Consider the following 9,970-nt stretch of genomic DNA (forward strand, 5'->3'; position numbering starts at 1 on the left):
TTATGTTCTCTCTCCACAACTGTGTCTTTGTAGCCTTGCCATGCCAAAGGCACTATTACTTTCCATCTTGGTTACCTGGGAGAAATTGCTGAGTCTTAAACTAACTCTGTATATTGTTGCGGGAGCCAGGAATGAAAGGTCACCACACCAGTCTCCACCAACCAACATCGTCCCGGTGATACCTTAGCAGGGCGATGTTTTAAATGTAATGAACTGGGACATATAAAGGCTCACTGCCCCAAGAACCCCAACCGATTACAGTTCATTACACCCCAATCACACCAAAGATCCCCAAACCCAGATGCCTCTCTCATACCCTCAGAGCGAAGGGAAACCTTGAGAGTGGGCGGAAAGAAGGTTACCGCTTGGAGGGACACTGGGGCTCAAGTGTCAACTATCCACCAATCCCTAGTGGACCCCAAACTCATCAACCCGGAGGCTACAGTGACAATTCAACCTTTCGTGTCACAGTCTGTAACCTTGCCTACAGCCACGTTGCATGTCCAGTACAAGGGCTGGTCAGGAATGTGGACTTTTGCAGTCTATGACAATTATCCCATTCCCATGCTGCTGGGGGAAGATTTGGCCAACCATGTGAAGCTAGCCAAGAGGGTGGGAATAGTCACCCGCAGCCAGGCTAAGCAAGCTTTCACCCCCATCCCTGTTCCTGAGCCGTCCACCAGGGCCCCGTCTGTGTTACCGGAGACCCAGACAAAGGTGGTGGAACTGGATCCCCTGCCAACGACTGCAACAGCCGTAGTGGATCCAATCCCAGAGACCCAGCCAAAGCCAGTCCCAGAACCGGAACTGTCAACGCAACCAGCACCAGAACCATTGCCAGCCCTGAGTCCAGCGCTTGCAAACCCGTCTACAACTCCAACGCCAGAGGGCACCAGCGAGCCGGAACTGGCAGAAGCAGCAGATAACCCTACCCAAGAGGCTCAGCCAGAGCCTGAAATACCACATAGTGCACCAGCGGACAGCGGTTCACAGTCAATGGAAACAGCCCCAGCACCTGCATCGCTTCCAGAGGGACCAAGCCCCAGTCCACAGTCCAAGGAGGAACTGATGTCTCCAGCATCAAGGGAACAGTTCCAGGCCGAGCAGGAAGCAGATGACAGCCTTCAGAAAGCTTGGGCGGCGGCGCAGAGCACCCCACCGCCTCTCAGCTCTTCTAACCGATCCCGGTTTGTTGTAGAACAAGGACTTTTATACAAGGAGACTCTTTCTGGTGGGCACCAGGAAGACTGGCATCCTCAAAGACAGTTGGTAGTTCCCACTAAGTATCGGGTAAAGCTCTTGAGCTTAGCCCATGATCATCCCAGTGGCCATTCTGGGGTGAACAGAACCAAGGACCGGTTGGGAAAGTCCTTCCACTGGGAGGGAATGGGCAAGGACGTTGCTAATTATGTCCGGTCTTGTGAGGTGTGCCAACGAGTGGGAAAGCCCCAAGACCAGGTTAAAGCCCCTCTCCAGCCACTACCCATAATTGAGGTCCCATTTCAGCGCGTAGCTGTGGATATTCTGGGTCCTTTCCCAAAGAAGACACCCAGAGGAAAGCAGTACGTACTGACTTTCATGGATTTTGCTACCCGATGGCCGGAAGCAGTACCCTTAAGCAACACCAGGGCTAGAAGTGTGTGCCAGGCATTAACAGACATTTTTGCCAGGGTAGGTTGGCCCTCCGACATCCTTACAGATTCGGGAACTAATTTCCTGGCAGGGACCATGGAAAACCTGTGGGAAGCTCATGGGGTGAATCACTTGGTTGCCACCCCTTACCACCATGAAACCAATGGCCTGGTGGAGAGGTTTAATGGAACTTTGGGGCCATGATATGTAAATTTGTAAATGAACACTCCAATGATTGGGACCTCATGTTGCAGCAGTTGCTTTTTGCCTACAGGGCTGTACCACATCCCAGTTTAGGGTTTTCACCATTTGAACTTGTGTATGGCCGTGAGGTTAAGGGGCCATTACAGTTGGTGAAGCAGCAATGGGAGGGGTTTACGCCTTCTCCAGGAACTAACATTCTAGACATTGTAAGCAACCTACAAAACACCCTCCGACATTCTTTGGCCCTTGCTAAAGAAAACCTAAAGGATGCTCAGGAAGAGCAAAAGGCCTGGTATGATAAACATTCCAGAGAACGGTCCTTCAAAGTAGGAGACCAAGTCATGGTCTTAAAGGCGCTCCAGGCCCATAAAATGGAAGCGTCGTGGGAAGGACCATTCACGGTCCAGGAGCGCCTAGGAGCTGTTAACTATCTCATAGCCTCCCCCACCTCCAACATAAAGCCTAAGGTATACCATGTTAATTCTCTTAAGCCCTTTTATTCCAGAGAATTAAACGTTTGCCAGTTTACAGCCCAGGAAACAGATGACGCGGAGTGGCCTGAAGGTGTCTACTACGAAGGAAAAAAGGATGGTGGCGTGGAAGAGGTGAACCTCTCCACGACCCTTGGACGTCTGCAGCGACAGCAGATCAAGGAGCTGTGCACAAGCTTTGCACCAATTTTCTCAGCCACTCCAGGATGGACCGAACGGGCATACCACTCCATTGACACAGGTAATGCTCACCCTATTAGAACCCCACCCTACCGAGAGTGACCTCATGCCAAAACTGCTATACAAAGGGAGATCCAGGACATGCTACAGATGGGTATAATCCGCCCCTCTAAGAGTGCATGGGCATCTCCAGTGGTTCTAGTTCCCAAACCAGATGGGGAAATACGCTTTTGCGTGGACTACCATAAGCTAAATGCTGTAACTCGTCCTGACAACTATCCAATGCCACGCACAGATGAGCTATTGGAGAAATTGGGACATGCCCATTCATCTCTACTTTGGACTTAACCAAGGGGTACTGGCAAGTACCACTAGATGAACCCGCTAAGGAAAGGTCAGCCTTCGTCACCCAGGCAGGGGTGTATGAATTCAATGTACTCCCTTTCGGGTTGTGAAATGCACCCGCCACCTTCCAAAGACTTGTAGATGGTCTCCTAGCGGGATTGGGAGAATCTGCAGTTGCCTACCTCGATGATGTGGCCATTTTTTCTGATTCATGGGCAGAGCACATGGAGCACCTGGAAAAAGTTTTCGAGCGCATCCAGCAGGCAGGACTAACTGTTAAGGCTAAAAAGTGTCAAATAGGCCAAAACAGAGTGATTTACCTGGGGCACCAGGTGGGTCAAGGAACTATAAATCCCCTACAGGCCAAAGTGGATGCTATCCAAAAGTGGCCGGTTCCAAAGTCTAAGAAACAGGTCCAATCCTTCTTAGGCTTGGCTGGATATTATAGGCGATTTGTACCCCACTACAGCCAAATCGCCGCCCCGCTGACAGACCTAACCAGAAAGAAACAGCCAAATGCAGTTCAGTGGACTGATGAGTGTCAAAAGGCCTTTAACCAGCTTAAGGCAACACTCATGTCTGACCCTGTGCTAAGGGCCCCAGACTTTGACAAACTGTTCCAAGTAACCACAGATGCGTCCGAGCGAGGCGTGGGAGCAGTTTTAATGCAGGAAGGACCGGATCAAGAATTCCATCCTGTCGTATTTCTCAGTAAGAAACTGTCTGAGAGGGAAAGCCATTGGTCAATCAGCGAAAAGGAATGCTATGCCATTGTGTACGCGCTGGAAAAGCTACGCCCATATGTTTGGGGACGGCGTTTCCAACTACAAACAGACCATGCTGCACTACAGTGGCTTCATACCGCCAAGGGAAATAACAAAAAACTTCTTCGGTGGAGTTTAGCTCTCCAAGATTTTGATTTTGAAATACAACACATTTCGGGAGCTTCTAACAAAGTGGCTGATGCACTCTCCCGGGAAAGTTTCCCAGAGTTAACTGATTAATAATTGTTCTTGGAATGAAACATATTGTTAGTTTTTATATAATCAGTAGTATGTCTAAAGGTACATGTGTCTTATTAACTCTGTTTTCTCCTAGAACTTCAGGAAAAAAATCACAGCCAGTGTGGAACCGAACATCCAACACTATCTGTGATTTGGGGGGCGTGTCATAACTATAAAGGGAAGGGTAACAGCTGTCCTGTGTACAGTACTATAAAAATCCCTCCTGGCCAGAGACTCCAAAATCCTTTTCCCTGTAAAGGGTTAAGAAGCTCAGGTAACCTGGCTGGCATCTGACCTAAAGGACCAATAAGGGGACAAGATACTTTCAAATCTTGGGGGGGGAAGGCTGTTTGTGTTCTTTGTTTGGGAGTGTGTTTGTTCTCGGGACTGAGAGGGACCAGACATCAATACAGGTTCTCCACATCTTTCTAAACAAGTCTCTCCTATTTCAAACTTGTAAGTAAATAGCCAGGCAAGGCGTGTTAGTTTTCCTTTGTTTTTCTCAACTTGTAAATGTACCTTTTACTAGAGTGTTTATCTTTGTTTGCTGTACTTTGAACCTGAGACTAGAGGGGAGTCCTCTGAGCTCTTTAAGTTTGATTACCCTGTAAGGTTAATTTCCATACTGATTTTACAGAGATGATTTTTACCTTTTTCTTTAATTAAAAGCCTTCTTTTTAAGAACCTGATTGATTTTTCCTTGTTTTAAGATCCAAGGGTTTTGGATCTTGATTCACCAGGAGTTGGTGGGAGGAAGGAGGGGGAATGGTTAATTTCTCCTTGTTTTAAGATCCAAGGGGTTTGGATCTTGATTCACCAGGAGTTGGTGGGAGGAAGGAGGGGGAATGGTTAATTTCTCCTTGTTTTAAGATCCAAGGGGTTTGGATCTTGATTCACCAGGAGTTGGTGGGAGGAAGGAGGGGGAATGGTTAATTTCTCCTTGTTTTAAGATCCAAGGGGTTTGGATTTGTTTTCACCAGGGATTTGGTGAAGGTTTTTCAAGGCTTCCCAGGAAGGGAATCCATTGAAATGGTGGCAGCCGAACCAGAGCTAAACTGGTAGTTAAGCTTAGAAGTTTTTCATGCAGGCCCCTACATTTGTACCCTAAAGTTCAAAGTGGGGATCCAGCCTTGACAGAAACAATTATGGGTACTTAGTGGAGATAGCAGGAGGACTTAGGGAAAGGTCTCTCTCCTATCTTAGAGTCCTAGAAGCAGAGAGTACAAGAGAAAAACAGCTTTGTGGAGGAGGAAGGACTAACTGTGTTGCATGAGATTAGTCCATTGTATGTTTATGATTTCTGTGTCCATGCCAGTTGAAGGTTACTGTTTTCATGTTACTTTTACAAGAGGTTGTTTAGATGTTGTTTTTATTATTTATAAGATACCATAGGTGTTTTACAGATCAAAGAAAAGACAAGTTACTGCCATGAGGAATTTACAGTATCATTCGAACAGAACACAGCAAGTGATGAGAATGAACCAGGGTGGATGATGTGGGCAAAGACAAGGGCTGTGTGCACATACTGCTAATTCCTTTATTATTCACTATGAACTATAATATGATTTGTCTATGTAAGTCTTCTGCCAGGTGTTGTCAGCAGCATGCTGGGAAACAGCGTGGTTCAAAAGTTTGAGCACTGGCCTAGAAGTCAGGTAGTCCTGAGATCCACTGCTGGCTCTGACCTGGATTTGCTACACAGTTGTGGGCAAGGAGCTCAGTCTCCCCACTTTTAGAGGGAGGATAACAGTTACAATTGTAAAAAACAACAGAGGGTCCTGTGGCACCTTTAAGACTAACAGAAGTATTAGGAGCATAAGCTTTCGTGGGTAAGAACCTCACTTCTTCAGATGCAAGTCTTAAAGGTGCCACAGGACCCTCTGTTGCTTTTTACAGATTCAGACTAACACGGCTACCCCTCTCATAGTTACAATTGTCTACCTCACAGGGCTATTGGGAGGATTAACTAATGTCTGTAAAGTGACTGATAGACTTAAAGGGCATAGGGTAGTAAAACAAGGACCAGGGGTCTCTCTTAAATCTTAAGAACACCACTAGCTTGAGTCCCCTTCTGGAATCTCTGGGATCACTAAATACCTTTGCTGGATGCCCTCAATAAGAAATGTTTCCCCACTCACAAGCACTGAGTCTGTATGTGAAACAGGAAAATATCCTACAGGCAAATGTCCCTTCACCATGTCACTTCCTCTTCCCCATCCACTAAGTCCCACTCACGGTTTGGAGTCAGTGGGTAGCATAGTCCCAGAGTTCTAAAGGGCAATCAGGAAGGCCTGTCTCCTGTCCTTTGTGAAGTACTGCCTGGTCCTGTCCTGAGGCTCCAGCACTTAACTCATCTATAGTGATTTCTGTGGCTGGGTGGGAGAGGCTGCATCAGAGCTTACTCAGCTCTCCTGTTGTCCTCTTCAGCAAAGGGCCTTTTCTATGATGCATCCCACCAAGGAATCACCTTGGCATCATCTCCCATGAAAGAGCCCTCCTAATAGCACAAGCTCCTCAATGGAGGGCAACCAATAGCATATAGGATTCTTTAACACAACCCTTGTCACAAGATGGGAATCCTTTTCTCCTGTTAGTTCAGTTCCACTACCCAACCAATTCTGCATTTGTGTAAAGTTATGGTGGCTCCCAAAGTGTCAGTAGAGGAATTCTAGGTAGAAAGCTCATATAGGTGAAGCTCTCTCTGTAGCCATACTTCCCCCAGTTCATTAACAGATGGCAGTAGAGACCTCCTTCTCCTCTGGAATCTCTGTCTACCTGCTGTTTAGGATAAATAGCTTATGCAGATGAAGTATCTCTGAAACCATCCTTCTCTCTGTTTGCCAATAGATGGAAGCAGATTGTGCCTTACTTTCTAGAGCTTCAGGCCACAGGGTTTACTTCTATATAATGATGTATCATAGGGATATGTTTGTAAAGTTGATATAGTAAGAAATGAGGGAAGAAAACTGACTAAGAAATTAGAAATAGATGCTAGAGTTGGAAAGTTAACTGAAAGAAGGGAATGTTGAGGCCAGATTTGAAGAAGTATGTTGATTTCAATTAACTTGAACCAGGGATGAATTTGACCAAGAAATGTCTGGAAGACCCAAGACTGTAACCCAGATCTAGTGTTTCCACATGTGGTACATGATTTACAAAACCCATCTTTTCTCTCAATGCCACGAACCTAGATCTGTTTGCAAAGCACCCCTGACTCCATCTATACTATGACAACATGATTCTCTTTTTGTAGCTGGAGGCTTTCAATGGGCTGAGCAGAAACAGCAATATGTTCATTCTAACCCTCAGAGAACACTACCGCTGTACAAAAGAGATCAATCATTGAGTGCACTAATGATATTTTTTCTAGGTTCTCTTTTTTGTTCCAGGTGTGTACATATTTACCACCCAGTTGGACTGCAGCTATAGGATCCTGTTAAATAGATCCTTTTCCCTGGCTCAGTTTCCAGGTGTGTCCACTACCATCTATTACTTTAATGTATTGTTTATTTAGTGCAATGTTGCATATTGTTGATAAGCCTGAATTTCTTGTTGTTTAATAAATATATTCACCAAAGTGTCATCCTCTGATTCTGTAACAGACCACAATATATTTGACTGACTGTTCTTTTTGAGTAGTATCAATCAGGTTTCTTACTCTGTTTTCAGCGAGCATGCAGTATTTTTGAGTGTGTGTCTCTAGTTGTGGGTTCAAACCATTTTATGTATTTGACACTCAGTATTACATTATGACCAAGGAATTAGAGTCATCATCTACATTCAAATATGTGTTCTCAGTATAGTGGCCCAGAAATATCTATAGGTGATTAAATATTCTCATACTCCATAATTACTATAACCAAAGTCCAGTGGGAAAATGAATTACAACTGGCTATGAGACGAGAAGTGGGAATAAGCTTGATTTACAATGTTAAAAACACAGACTTCATCACTCCTCAGGGTTTTCTAGAACAAGATTCTGAATATATTAGCTATCATTGAACCCTTGAGGTTTTATACCCTGAGTTTGCATCTCTTTTTTAAGATTATTCATTTAAAGGACATTTAACAAAGCATTGCTTTCCAAATTATATCATTACAATTATTATCTGTATACTATTATATCAGTACATGCTCAGATCTTCACAATACTGCTCAGAGCTCCTTGCACAGCTGAAGCACCTACAGATTCCACCTGATACCACATGCATCCGAAGAAGTGGGTATTCACCCACGAAAGCTCATGCTCCTATACGTCTATTAGTCTATAAGGTGCCACAGGACTCTTTGCTGCTTTCACCTGATACTAGGTGATTCCAGACTGTCCCTGCCAGCAGGTATATGGGATCTTGGGGAGCAATTACCACACAGGTGGGGTGCCAATTAATTTCTTTATTAAAGGAAAAAGGAAGTGGTGGGAATTTAACAATGAAATACGATGGGATGGGGTGTATAGGGTGTTTACAATAGACAATGATGGGGGGGGGTTCTTCTAGTAAATGGGATAGGGGGTTTCAATAGTGGGGTACAATACAGTTGGTAACCAATTAACACTTATACATTTACAAGTATAAATGTAACAGGTAGCTAACAATTTCTATGTAAAGAGTGTGACACAGCAGCATATAACCAACTAACAGTATGGGTAAAATGGGTTAAATAACCAACAACTTTAGGTAAAAATGTGTCACAGTGGTGTAAATGTAAAATGTGAGGTGTGTTAGCGAGAAAAGGGGTAACCAATGGGGTTTTATGCTAGAAAGAGAGAGAGCAGACAGGCTGTAAGTTTAAACAGCAGAAAGGAAGAGAGAGAGAGAGAGAGAGAGAAAGAAAGTGGTAGAAAAGTGAGTTTGGGGGATGGGGGAAGAGGAGCACGTGGTGGAGGGAGATTTAAACTCAGGGAGACACAGAACAGACAGGCTGCAAGTTTAAACAGCAGAGAGACAATTATACAAAACACAGCAAAATCTTATCTATGATTTAACTTAACCAAAACTACACAAATTAGCAAGTAACAAAACACAATGCAACAATTCTTTAAGCCTAACTTACAGGGTACAATGCAAGCAATTTTCTAAACCTAACTTAACTACAGCTATGCAAAATGAAATTACAACTTATCTAGACTAAAGGACAAAATCTAACCTGATGGGTGCACCTTATACTAGGGGTAGTTCCAGAGGGCAGAGTGGTGTGTGCCCAGGATACAGCTCCAAGGGGCGAGGGGGATTTAACTAGTGGTGGCTGCAAGGGGGGGGGGGGGGGCGTGGCTGCAAGCTGGCAGCCCAGGGTACAGTCCAGGAAGGCACAGGCTTATTTCTAGCAGCAAAGGCACTGCAAAGCAAGAAACAGATTACAGATACAGACCAAGGAGTTTAAGAGAGGTTTTAAGACACAGACCAAGGTTTAGCTTGAGTCTGTGTGCTGGGGAAACAGAGCCAGCAGCTAAAGTAATAAAAGTATAGAAAGTTTCACAGAGGGATTCTTACCAGTCACCAAGGCAGCAGAAATAACAACAGAAGAAGCAAGGAGGGCTCAGTACGGTCTTGATAATCAGGAGGTCTCTCAGGCAGCAATTAATTCTTCATGGGGGGGGGTTAAAAACGGGGGTACACTCAAAAATAAAACAAGAGCGGAGAAAGGACCCCCCCGAACCCCTGGCTGATCAGACCAGGTAGCAACACAGGAACCTTTCTGATGTTTGTTTCAAAAATGCCTATTCTTAAAGGCAATCACAGGCAGTTTCCCCACCTGTCCCTGATAGGCTCCTTCTGTCACAGGGGAGGAGATACAGGAAAAAACTGCAGGTGAGCATAGAGACGTGCCTGGGCAGAGTCCTGGATCATAGGCGTGAGTTCACACCTCAGGACTCAAAAGCACATGAGGCCTATGACTCATGCCCAGGATCTCAAAAACACATTAGGTCTTGCAGCTCTGGACATTGCATACCCTACACCAAGCCCAGGTTTAACAAGGTGCTAACAGGACCAACCCTTTGAACAGGGCAGTGGTCCCACTTAGCACGCAGCACAAGTGGCCTCCCTTTGAGAAGGGCAGTGGCCCTGGTAAACAACTTAACAGCCAGGGAGGGGCGGCCACAGGAGGAGAACAAAA

General features: G+C 45.3%; 1 long non-coding RNA gene across 1 annotated transcript in view; it reads right to left on the reverse strand.

The window, feature by feature from the left end:
• Window positions 1-9,672, reverse strand: part of LOC135982207 (uncharacterized) — a 78,717-nt gene extending 69,045 nt beyond the window's left edge. Inside the window, exon 1 of the long non-coding RNA XR_010599448.1 lies at window positions 9,346-9,672. This is a non-coding gene — a long non-coding RNA (uncharacterized LOC135982207). The remainder of the gene's footprint in view (window positions 1-9,345) is intronic.
• Window positions 9,673-9,970: the final 298 nt, after the last annotated feature.

The sequence above is a fragment of the Chrysemys picta genome, chromosome 3 (genome assembly GCF_011386835.1).
Source record: "Chrysemys picta bellii isolate R12L10 chromosome 3, ASM1138683v2, whole genome shotgun sequence".
Taxonomy (NCBI): Eukaryota; Metazoa; Chordata; order Testudines; family Emydidae; genus Chrysemys; species Chrysemys picta.